Source organism: Filicampus tigris, chromosome 4 (genome assembly GCF_054856515.1).
Source record: "Filicampus tigris isolate MCC_2025a chromosome 4, RoL_Ftig_1.0, whole genome shotgun sequence".
NCBI lineage: Eukaryota > Metazoa > Chordata > Actinopteri > Syngnathiformes > Syngnathidae > Filicampus > Filicampus tigris.
Genome location: NC_141220.1, coordinates 10,784,518 through 10,798,497, shown reverse-complemented (window position 1 = coordinate 10,798,497; position 13,980 = coordinate 10,784,518).

Sequence of the window (13,980 nt, the reverse complement as noted above, 5' to 3'; positions counted from 1 at the left end):
TCTTCTGTAAAAACTCCCCAAAAGCGATCACTACAAAAACATGTTCAAGCTGTTGTTCTTCTATATGTGCCCTCCGACTGATTGGCATCCAATCCAGTGTGTACCCCGCCACTCTCCCAATGTCAGCAGGGATAGGCTCCAGCTTGCTCGATGATTAAAAGTGCTATAGAAAATGGATGGATTCAGTAACTGTGGCATCACAACCGCAAGAGCCAAGGCAGACCACCGTTGTCCCAAAAAGTAAAATGCTACCACACGTGTTAGATGTACAGAGCTGTAAAGTGATCCCTTTTGACAACTACATACATCCATCCTCTCGCCAGCAACTGCATTCTTCTAGGAACCACATAGTTGAAAGGATTATCTTCATTTAGTGTTCGGAGGTATGCATAGTATAGCCAAAGATTTGCTTTCAGTACTGAACATGTAAACCAAACTGCTTTGCGAAAATAAATCTAATGGTTGGCTTGGATTTTTGCAATACACAGTCATTTATGTATTAGAGCTGACATGTGTTTTGTTTTCCCAATAATAAAACATCTGGAAACTGTCACATGCCTTCATCAAAATACCCTAAGGATCAAAAACAGTTACAGTGGGGCGGAATCGTAGAATGTCTCGAGACACATTTTCAGAAACAGGCAGATCAAATTCGGTTGCTTAATTTCACACTTGATAGGTGGGCATGCACCCTGGAAACCAAATTATTTGTATTCCAAACTATCAAAAAAACATTATACACACATTTACATAACATAAGACCAGATATTTGTGGGAATGTTTGGTTCATTTTTTGTTGTTCTTCAAGGTCTGATGATAATTGACTTGATTTGTGTGTTTAACTATAAAAAACAAAACAAAACAAACAATCAATCACAGAACTGCAAACACCTTCCTGTTTCATGTCTGTTATTTCTGTCAGGTGTGAGTAACTGTACTTTATTTTGGTTTTATTAACTTTTGTTCCTCAGAACTGTGATGTAGAGATAGCTAATTAATCACGCTTTCACCGTGCTAACCCGCATTAAAAGATGCTTTGTGGATTTAAAGGGGAATCAACCCAAACATATTTTTTTCAAAATGTGTTCCCAGCAGGCCTACTACTTGAAACAAGGCATTCTTGTTAATATTTTTTTGTTTGTGGAATATGAGTTAAGCAGCAAAATCCACCCCTTTTTATCCACTGCCCCCGGTTCAGGTAAGGACCAATCACCAAGCTGTGATTAGTCGTTACTTGAGCCCTGAGCAGCTCTGATGTCATGTTCGGTCGACAGAAGTGACAATATGGCCGCCCCCTGAGATGGTTAAAAAGGGATGGATTTTGCTGCCCAACTGCATACAACATATTCTTGGGTTCTATTCTTTGGGTTGACTTCCGCTGTAAATATTTTTGTTGGCCTTCAAATACTGTCTGATGATTTAAATGGACATGCTTTACCTTTTGTTAACATATAAAGTATATGTGTCATAAACAGTTTGCATCCTGATCTCATCTAATAGTCTTGGTCTATCAATACTGACCACATGATACACAGTTACGATCATACTGGCCGTTTGCCTGACTGTGTTTGGCACCACCGTGTCTGTCCATTTCTGCGTCGATTCTTTGCAGTGTGTTCTTGTGTCATCCTCGGCTCCACACTGACCGCTGATGTGCGTGTGTATGAGTCAGCCTTAACCACATTAGTCATGTCTGCAGACTACACCGTACCTGGCTCCATCGCAATCATGCCAGGGAGAAGAGGTCGCTGGATAGAGGCCATTTCTTGATGCAACACAGACAGGAGTGTCATAGGCTTGAAGCAGACGGGATGGAAAAGGAAAGCAAAAGTAATGGTGCACCGCTGCTTGGCACCAACAACAACAACTGGGCTTTTTTAAAAAGGGGGCACAAAGCAATCATGCCTCTGGCACATCAAATGGTGAATAACAAGCAGAACAGTAAAAACATGCTGTTTTAATGCAGTAAATGTTCCATGACGATACAACCCCTCGCCTTCTTTGTCTTTCAAGCAGATCAGACATGATTCATTTCCAGCCAGCGGCAACTTGACAAAAATATCTTGTATGTGGCAAAAGGGTCACGACGGATATGAGAACGAGCAGTCTATCAGCAATCTAATGTAATCCACAGGTCATTGTACACCTTCAGTAGCAGTCCCTTTATGGGTTTGCCTCATGCGTCATGTGAACTCAATAGAATAATATTTTAAACAACCACATAGGACCATGCACTTCTGAACCAGAAAAAAAAAATGCTGCTTTGTATATGGACAAAATATGTGAATGCATTCATGCAACACACATATGAAAAATACTATCCTAACCCAACAACAAAGGGTTTGAACATACAACAGAATAATCACAAACTTTACATTTCAACCACAGTGCATAAATAATATTATTCAAGGACAATCACAAAACTGCTGGACAAGACACCTGTTTGTAAATTTTTAACAAAAATCAACTCACTCAAAATGTTTATATTATTGAGGTACTATATTTGTCCTGCATATCATTCCAAACCCGCAAAATAAATATGAAGCCTACTCACGTTGTACAATAACGTCGCTGATGGTGTAGTGGTACACTTGCCTGACTTATGTGGGGGCAGCGTGGGATCAGTTCCCACTCAGTCTGTGTGTGTCCTGCGACAGGCTGGCGACCAGTTTAGGGTGTAGTCCGCCTTTCGCCCAAAGTCAACTGGCGTAGGCTCCAGCACCTCCCCGCGAGCCGCGACCCTGTACAGGATAAGCGGTGCTGAAGATGACACACACGTTGTAGTATAGGCAGTATAAGACCCTGTGTAAGCGCAACTAAAACATGTCTGCCATCTAGTGGTGTTTGGTGATATTACAACTTAAAACTACAGTCAACCCTTGCATATTCGCAGTTAGGCACCTGTGGCTTCGCATATTCACCGATTTGTTGTTTTTTTCACAATATTTTTTCATATTTTACATTTTTCCAATTTCTGTCCGAGACCCCGCCCCCCACCCCTTCTGTCGTATAAACTGATACTAATTTAAAGAATTCCCCCTAATGTCGACCCCCATTTTATGGGTGGAGGCTGTGTGCGGGCCACCAGTTGCCCATCCCTGGTGTAGTGGTTTACTTGCCTGACTTCCATGCATGTAGATTCTACTGTTGTTCAGGCCCCATGTGAGCTGGGTTTGAACTTGAGGTGGACACAGAGGCGGATTGGTCACCAGTCAATTATAGGGCGAGACTGTATCGACAAACTAACATTCACACTCACTTAACTTAACATGTATGTTTTTGGACTGTGGCAGGAAACCAGAGTAAGGAAGAAACCAAAGCCCATGCAAGCAGAGGGAAAGCTGTAGAACTCCTCGCATAAAGAATGCAAACCCACAACCTCTTCAATGTGAAGCAGAAACTCCAACCACATATTCCACACCGGTGCCCATATTGTGACAAAAACAACAAAACACTCATTCTCAATATTAATGGCGAATGACAAAGGCATGGGAGCACTGGCCCCTCGTGAAATATGCTTGGACCTCCCAGGTGCCAGGCAGGATACATTTTTTTTCCACATCAACAAGTTTGCTTTTGAATGTGCATCCAAGCATAATGATTCCAGACACCAAGGAAATGTCTGATCTGGTGTCAGTGCTGACACATTCACCTGAGGGATGTGGTTTTGAAGGTGCAGACGCTGAGATATAGGATACACACTTCAGTGTGCACTGCTGTTGACTAAAGTAGCAGTGTTTGCACATGTCCAGGTGTGTGTGTGCTTCACACAGTGCTGATGGGGCTGATACAGGGAGAGATACAAAGAAATGATACTCAAAGATGCCATACATGATAACTCTGATAAATATATTAATTATATATATAATATTGAATGTGTATCTAAAGAAATGACACCTTTATTATCTAACGAAAGTAAGACATTTTTCATGTGGAAAAATATGGATATATTCTAATCTAATTAAGTTGTTTTGTGTTAGTAATGCCCCTTGATACTGAACTCCTATTGGATGGCGATTTGCATTTAAAGGGAAATCAACCCAAACACATTTTTTTCAATAATACGTTCCCAGCAGGGGCGGCACGGTGGTGACTGGTTAGCACGCCTCACAGTACGGAGGTCGTGGGTTTGATCCCCGCCGTTTGATCCTGTGTGGAGTTTGCATGTTCTCCCCGTGCCTGCTTGGGTTGTCTCCGGGTACTCCGGTTTCCTCCCACATTCCAAGGACATGCATGGTAGGTTGATTGGACACTCTAAATTGCCCCTAGGTGTTATTGTGAGTGCGGATGTTTGTTTGTCTGTGTGTGCCCTGCGATTGGCTGGCAACCAATTCGGGGTGTCCCCCGCCTATTGCCCGATGACAACTGGGATAAGCTCCAGCATGCCTGCGACCCTTGTGAGGATGAGCGGTATAGATAATGGATGGATGGATGGCTGTTCCCAACAGGCCACCTAGTTCAAAGATGGCATTCTGATGAATATTAAGTTTGTGGAATATGAGTTAAGCAGCAAAATCCACCACTTTTTAGCCATCTGAGAGGGCGGTCATTTTGTCACTTCTGTCGACTGAAAATGACATCACAACTGCTCAGGGCTCAGCTAACTGTGTGTTGCGGGAAATTACCCAATTTTACTGAGGTGGTCTGAAAATTATGACATATACTAAATCCCAGCGATGTTTAATGGCAGGCAGAACAATTAAATGCTTGTCCACTAACAGTACTACCACCACACATCATCGTTATTTCAGTATACTGTACCGTATGTACCCTTTTGTAGCATTTCTTGGCGGTATGCTTTGAGATTTTTCCTACGTAAAATTTGTTCCCTGGCTCAAGAAATTTGGAAAGCACTGCATGTAAAGTGATAGACCTTCACTTAAACAGTAGGTGGCAGTATCAAGTAATGCAAATGAATCCAAATAACTACTGTGCATTTTTAGTATTTGTTTCTGGAAGCAGAATCTAAATCACATCAAATGTACATAAATCTTAAGAAAATGTCTGCTTGCGCAATTTCTCTTAGCTCTTCGGCTCCAGACAGCAGCGTGAGCCCTGAGTAACCTTTCTTTGTTTTTCTCGTGATTTGCCAGTCTAGACATCCCCTCTAGGCTGCTTGGAACACACACGCACACACCCCCACATCCCCGCGCACACGCACACACACGCTTACACATGCAGGTGACCATGACAACACTAACTGCACTAAAATGGATTACCTGAAGTTTGCTGAATTGAGCCAAAGAAGGATTCGCCCCTGTTCCACAAACTACATATTCAAACACACACGTGCACACTAACTGCGGCGCGCTGTGCATCTGCATTCATTATGCATCTGTAAATGATGTAGGCCTCTACATCATTCAGTACACTTGCCGAATATCATGAGATGTAATGCAAGAATGCTTCAAAATGCTTTGACAGGGTGCCATGGTGAAATAAAGGTTCTTCTGTCTACCTCACAGTTCAGAGGTTTTGGGATTCAAATCTTGGCTCTAGCCTTCCTGTGTGGAGTTTTATGTTGTCCACATGCATGTTAGTTTCACTGAAGACTAATCGCTAATCACTAAAATAATGTGAAGTGTCAGATTCCACTTAGCGGAGGACTAACCGGTCCTAGTCCTCGCCAGCTCTCCATCTATCGAGTTTGAACTTTCCGTTTTACCCCGCCCGCAATACTAACTGTTATAGTGTTACGAGGTCAACCCGTCTTCCGTCGCCGACCACTCTCGTTTTTTAGGCAGCCCTACCTCTTAAGAATCGTTTGCACTTGTTACTACTTAGAAAATTTAGCTTTCCTTGGTAGGATGGCTCGGGTTGTAAGTTGAGAAACACCATAGTGAGCGCAGAGGAGGTTGGGTACACTTTTAATAGAAGTCTGGCTGGAACCATATAACATTGATATAGTAACCAACTATGAACAGCAAATTAGTATGAAAGTGTCTTGAGAGAAATTAACACTGGTAAACCATTTTTTTTTCAATCAGAGCTGCAAGTAAACTTTTCTGGATGAACTTTATGTGCTGGTTCCGTATCGGCCCTCATTTTTTCTGTAGCACATAAGGTTTTTCATAATATTAATAATAATAATAATAATAATAATAATAATAATAATAATAATAATCACGATAATCATAATAATAATAATAATAATAATAATAATAATAATAATAATCATGGTGGTCGACTGGTTAGCACGTCCGCCTCACAGTTCAGAGGTCGTGGGTTCGATCCTCCCTGTGTGGAGTTTGCATGTTCTCCCCGTGCCTGCTTGGGTTTTCTCCGGGTACTCCGGTTTCCTCCCATCTTCCAAAAACATGCTTGGTAGGTTGATTGGACACTCTAAATTGCCCCTAGGTGTGATTGTGGGTGCGGATGTTTGTCTGTCCCTGCGTGCCCTGCGATTGGCTGTCAACCAATTCAGGGTGTCCCCCGCCTACTGCCCAAAGACCGCGACCCTTGTGAGGACAAGCGGTATAGATAATGGATGGATGGATTGAGGGTGACCCCCAAAATGTCTAAATGACCGTATTACTTGGGCTATAAGAGATAGGAGATAAGAGAGAGAAAAATTGCTATCATCAATATTTTTTCTACATTTTGACAAGAGTTCCATTTCTACAATGAGTCATAGTCTCAATGGGGTAACTCAGGGGTGTCAAACTCATTTTTGTCGTGGGCCACATTGTAGACAGATTCCCTCAGAGGGCCTTTAGTTTGAAACCGTATACATGCTTAATCATCTCCTCATTTTATTACATATACCATACAAAACAAATTGATAGATAACTAAATTTAAATTTAAATTTACTAAACTAAATTTGAAATCAGAAGTCATGGATAATAGTTTGTTCAAGTTACTGTAAGAAAGTAACAAGAAAATGCTCACAATATTTGTTATTTATTTCAAATGACAATTTTAAATGTTGCTACAGATTTCATCAAGCATTATGGAAGTTGACATGCTTGATTTGCTTTCGCGGGCCACATAAAATGATGTGGCAGGCCAGATGTGGCCTCCGGGCCTTGAATTTGACACCTGTGGTGTAACTGCACAGAATAAGGTTATGCTAGAAGGAACTAGAATCTTTTAAAAGGCATGTCATGGAAATGAAACATTTTGAACACACACCCCAAAAACAAAACAAAACAAAACAAAACAAAAAAAAAATCCAAATCTAGCTTTTTGCCGCTTTACTGTGTGATGTGTAAATGTGATAGTGGCGATCAGGTTTGAATTTGTTATGTTTCTCTTGATGGTGTAGAAGAAGTCAGATACTAAGTCTCCTACAGAAAAGTAAAGTGGTTTAAATAAAATGTGGTCGCCAGAGTGCCGGACGGTCTTCAGTTAACCTAACATTCATGCTTCTGGACTGTGGATCACACACAATCATGAGGAATGCATGCAAACTCCACACAGGAAGGCCAGAGCTGTGATTCGAAACCTGAACCTCAGAAATTTGAGGGCATGCTAACCACTCATCACCGTGATACCCTTCAAAAATATTTTGGTGGCAGTAATCTATTGTGAAGGAAACCCAGACTGCTTCCACTTGCGTGAGAGGCTAATGCGAATGAATGAAAGAGGAGGGGTTTAATTGTAGGGGGGTGGGAGCTGGGGGCCAGAGAAGCACTTCCAGGCTGCCCGACTCAGGTTTATATAAGGACAAGAGTCTTCCGTGTTTAAACGGCGTCCAAAAAGTTATTTGGAGTCATCTCCTAGTGACGCATGGAAAGACGTACAATTCAGCGTTGACGCCACTTCAGAGCAGCGCACATGAAAGACAAGCAGAAGAGAAAGTAGGTGAAAGTATGTTAAGTAAAGTGCACATGTGTGCAAGTGGAAAAGAGCGCTGGTGCCCTGCTGACGTAACACTCGCTAAGTGTTTCCATGTAGGAGGCCTGCGAGGAAGGCGTCAGGCCGCCCCTCGGCATGGACGCGTCTGGTAGCCATCATCGGTTAATGCGCGCGGCAACATTCACACATGCACGCACACGTCCGGGAGCACGCAAATCAGCCACACATCATCCGGCGACCATTGAAAAGAACTGCCTTCTCTACATTCACTGTGCATCCGACTACACAGTAGGGCATATGCTATCCACATGGAAGCAAAAACGTGCAAATAGACATGTGGAGGGAATTTGACACAACATGGCCTGCACACAAACAGTACACTACATAGAAAACAAATTAGTGACTAAATGGCAAGGGTGGGCGAAGTATGGCACGGTCCTTTAATCTGCGCCGGCCCACAGAGCATTTCCGTTACATCAAGAGTTCTGTAATAGTGGTGGCATTCGTTTAACTATTATTTCCGAAACAATGCTGAATGAAAATCATTGCATTCATTTAGATTTTTTTTTTAATTATCTCAATAAACAATTGGTTTAATTGATTTATTGTAAAAATATTTAAAAATGCTCAAAATAAACAATTTCAGATGGTGTCAACAAAAGCACTCCCTGATGTTATGATCATTCCGCCTATGTGGCGGATCGGTCCATCTGTAGTCGGAAACGCTAACGGAGGCCCGTATAAAATCATAGGTGGAACAGCCTATAGGCGATTATCATTTTTTCCATCCGGAGAAAAATGCGAATAGACGAACGGCGGAAGGGTACCCCGGCTGTAGGCGGTAGGCGATAAACGGACTGCAAATTTTTTGTAAAATGCCCAGCTTTGGTTATGATGATGTGTGATGTCTGAAACGATTCAAAATATTGATCAAGATGCATTCATAAATTCCCAATCAATTATATTTGATTTTGTTCAACTCTTGAGGTTTATTTGAATGTAGGCTAATTTTGATATTGCATTAGTTCTCTTCACTTAACTATGAAGAGGGTGAGCGCCGATCAGATTGTAGTGTCAGAAGGGCTCTGTCAGGGCCGGGCAGGTGTTGGATATTCAAAGCGAAGACTCACAAAGGCTAGTTAGATAGCAGACATTCCAATGAATGCGTAAATCACTTGGAGTCTCACCCTTTGGTTGAAATCAGATTATTAGGAGAGGGAGTCTTCTGTATTCCGTGTTGACCATTTGGCTCTGGGGGAGACACAGACGGGCGACTTAGCCCCTCTTAAAGTGTACGGGACACGAAAACAAAGATACCCTAAAAACCTTTTGGAAGAGATCAAAAGACTACGGTGTTTTTAGATGCAGGCAATGCATACTAAGTTCCCTATTAAAAGTCAGATACGAGAGTAAGAAGCATGCACGCAGCATTTTGGGGGGGAATTCTTTGAAATCAACATGTGACTAGAATAAAATCTTGATCCAACCAAAATGGCTGTCAGAGAAGTTGATTTGCTAATCCAGTCTTGCTCGGCGGCCTCTCCGGAAGGACGCTGAGACGGACCCGATCCTCAATAAAAATACACCAGACTGTTACCAGTCAATGTTACCTGAAAATTCAAATCTCCAGTCCAGTCGCGATGTTTCCACAACTGCTACTAGTGACTGCCTTTTTCAGCAGGAAGGCGCACTGCCAGATTTCTCATTGAGCACCTGCCAGACAAATTGATGGGCTGTAATGAACAGCCGATCAGGTACAGCAAGTGGACTGCAATGTCACCTGACCAAAGCGCTTGTTGTGACTTCTTTTTATAAAGCAATGTTTATGTACCCCCACTTCCTGCAAGTCCGGGTGAGCTAAAAATGGATACCAGTGAAGCAGTACGCATTATCACTCAAGATTATGCTGCAGCGAGTGGACAGAGCGTGACTGCATCGAGGTTTGCAAAGTAGCCAGATGGGCGCACACTGAGCATCTGTAATGCTACCCTACATGAAACTTTATGAAATCAATCATGCATTTGTAGCTACCGATTGTGAAAGAATATTACCAAAAAACATAGCATACTACATCTGTTTAAAGACAGGCTATGTTTTTGTGGACACTGTACATTTAAAGTCTTATTTATTTTACTAAATAATGACAGTACTTAAATTGCACTGGTCAACAACACATTTTAATCAGATATGGCTTCACGTGTCCCTAAAAGTATTTTTGGCGGATTCAAAAAAATGTCTTTTTGTCTTAGCACATCAGGTTGTTGAGATATTTTCATTGTTTTTTCAAGCTTGACCTATATAAGCTTGTGCAATGTGATTCAACACATGTTCTAATTTAGTTATGTCTCAGAAAAAAAAATCACCCGTTGCTGAACCTAACCTTTCTTTCATAAATATTACAAAATATATTACTATATCATATATACTATTAGATGATGATGATGATGATGATGATGATGATGATTATGATGATGTGCTAGAGAAAAAAAAAGAAGGAGGCAGGTTCGGAATCAGCTCAAAAAATGCATCTAGAAAGGTTTACTTGCATCTCTGATTTAAAAAAAAAAAATGTAAAAATTTTTTTGACCACTGTGATAACTAATAATCTATAATGCAAGTTAAAAATGAGAATTAATAATTACAGTGTAATTTAAATATTTTGCATACATATTTTACCACACAGCAAATTTCACAGTGTTAATTCAACACTTATAGGAGTTAAATTTAACACCGCAGCCGGGGTACCCGTCCGCCGTCCGTCTATCCGCCTTTTTAGCCTTTCCAACTAGCAACTTCGACCAACTTCCACTAGCAAGGAGGCATGGTGTATTTAGTAGGAGTCTAAAAAAAATGCATTCATGACAAATCATGACAAAACAAAAACAGATCATGACAGAGTAAATATCATTGACCACAACTGCAGACAGACGGACAGACACTGTACATAGACATACTGTACTGTAAATGGTGTTCATGTATTCCATTACTGGAGTGGTCTTGTCGTCAGATTGTGGGGTTTTCCCACAAGGGGTGGGGAGAGAAGCCACTTCACTGTCACACACATACACACCCCCCCCCCCCCCACCCCTGCACACACACACACGCACACACAGAAAAATAGTGGGTCTCAGCTGGAGAGGCCGATAAGTCCATTACCTCAGTGTGCCCCCATGAATGGCTCATTAGAGCAACATTGCAGCCACCCACAAGCTGTTCTGCCTCTATGGAGCTTTGCTTGCACATGTTATTCGATTGTGTGAGCTGACATTCCACCATGACATCATGAAACCAAAACTGCCTTTGTCAGAGGATGCAACAATATGGCCAGTACATGCCAAATAGCTCGCACTGTGACCTCACACCTGCCCGACCTCGTCCCATCTTCTCATCCCCCAGTGACGACTGTTGTTCACACATCATCTGACGTGGGGTCAAACACAAAAACTTCCCACTGCAGTGGGAATGAGGAAGAAGGTTGAGTGCAAGGATGGCTGGGTGTAGTCTTAAAAAGCTTGGATGTGTTGGGACTTCAATGAGGAAGTAGCGTAATGCTAGCCAGACAATGAGTCAGAGTGACACAAGGGAACAAGTCAGTGGTGTTCATCAGAGGCGCCTCTGTCCTTTCACTCCTTCATGGCTTCTTTGTAATGTGTACAACAATAACATTGCAATGCGATATCACCTTAATTAGCCTTTTACTATACTATACGTATGTTACTTTTCATGTTCAATGCAGTGAAGAAATGCATTCTATGGCACTCGCACACTGTAGGCTACTGCCCTCATTGCCTACCCATATAGTAAAAATTTGCCAACAACGAATGCCTCCTAATAACGTTAACTCCCTATATTAAAGCGGAAGTCGACCCAAACATTTTTTTTTTCAAGAAAATGTTCTATGCAGGCCCACTAGTTGAAACATTTTGATAAACATTGCGTTTGTGGAATAAGATTTAATCCACCCGTTGTTAGCCATCTCTGTGGGCGGCCATTTTCTCACTTCTGTCGACTGAAAATGACATCACAACTGCTCAGGGCACAGGTAACGACCAATCATGACCTGTTTTCTGAAGCTGAGCCCTTTAAATATGATTACAAACCTATCTTACATTATCCTTCCAACAAAAAAATTCTTACTGATAATTGTTTCACATTAAAAATACAACATAAATGCAAGAACCCTAGCATGTATGTCGTCACTTGGCAATCCATAAAAAGTAAGCATTACTACTTTTTTATTCTACTTTTATTTATTCTTATTATTTATTCTATATTTTTGATTGAGTTAGTCACACATTGGTGAGAAGAAGTCTACACAGTGCTGTTCAAATGCCAGGATTTTATCAAATGAAAAAGCCTGAATGTTATGTATTTGGAACTGCTCATATTTCCCTCCACCTTAACAAGAGCCTCACCTCTGTTCATGATGATGCCACCGCCATGCTTATGTAGCTATTGCATTGTTTTGGTGAAGGGCAGTGTTGTGATTGTGCCAACCTTTTGGAATTTTGGTCAAAAGGTTCACCTGTGGTTTCATCGGACCAGACACATTTTCCCACATGCGTTTTGCAGATTTCAAGTAACTTTTTTATCTGTGATGTGTCTGGGCTCTGATGTTTTTCTCTGTAAGATAAGACTTCAGTCTTGCCACCCTAGCCCACAGCCCAGACATATGAACAGCAGAAATTGCTATCGCATGCACTAAACAGTCTGTAGGCTACTTACAGAAATCCCATGGCTCTTTTGATGCCTGCCTCTCGGCAGCCCCCCTGACCCCTTTTCTTCTTGTCTTTTTATCAATTTTGGAGGGATGTCCTGTTGTTGGTAATATTTTTGGAGGACTATCTTGAATGAATCCCAGGTTTTCTTTTCATCCGTCCAGACATCCATTATCCAAACCGCTTATCCTCAATGCATTGGAAAGATTGTACCATGCTCAGTTTGGTCCTGACTGACATCTTTGATCAATGGAATCTGACGCGACAGAAGCTCCCTGGGGACCACGGCATGTGTTCTAGTTGGCTTGTTCGAAGAAAAAAAAAAAACTACAACAGCTGAACTTAATTTGGGGTTAATCAGAGGCACTTAATTGACATGAGGTGTGTGCTGACTCCCATCTAACATGAGTTGAAAAGTGAATGGTTAATTCTCAACACAACCACATCCCCAGTTATAAGAGGGTGTGCACGCTGGTGTAACCACGTTATCTCAGCTGTTCATTTTTACTTCCCCTCTGGAAAGAGTTCCCTTTTTCAAACCACTTTGATAAGTCGTAGAGGTCGCATTAATTGTGGAAACGTTTTGAAATCTTGCTCAATTTTTTTTTTATATCACAGTGTACATTTGAACAGGTTTTTTTTAAAATATCCACAGTAGGTACTTTATTTATTTTACTACAGTACATACTGAATAGTCCAAACTCTTCCCAGAAAGCACTTACTGTGACTAGTGAGCAGATACAAACTAGCATCTGACTCTGTTAACTTCCACCATTATCAGTAGTAATCCACACCTTTCTCTGAATCCTTGTGAGACATGATTTACCAATTACCACGTTGTTTTCTCCAGTGTCAACTCCTTAAGGGGCCTCGTCTGCCTGTCCGACCTCTACTGGAATGTTCCACCATGTTGCTGTCTGCTGTTGAAATGGCCGGCTATCAATGCTAGCAACTCCTCTGCTAGCATGGTGCCTTACGGGCGGCACCAACTTAGGGCATTACAGAAAGCACAAAAATAGGCAAATGGGTGTTTTTCAGTGATTAGTTTCAATTATGTTCTACAGGGAAAAAATGCCAAACGCTAAGTTGGCGGATGGTAATTTGTAAATTGGCAAAGGTTGTTTTTACGTATATGTTTTGGCCACTTTTGGTAGTGAGAAAGTGGAAGAAACTCACCTACCAAAAGAATTGTCTCCCTCATATTCATCACTGGCTTCTACCCACACAGCTATGATTTTTATTTGATGCCAACAATGGTTGGGGGAATGGAACAATAAACGTTGAAAAGAGCATTTATTGAATTTTCAGTTTCTGTGAAGAGGAGGATGGAGTTTTTATCTTCCATCTTATTTTACTGTATGAAAATTATTTACGCCATAAATACAAAACTGTCCTGGGTTTAACCTTCATTGAAAAGTCATTGCGAATGTATCATTTTTTAGAGTTAATATATATGCTCTTCAA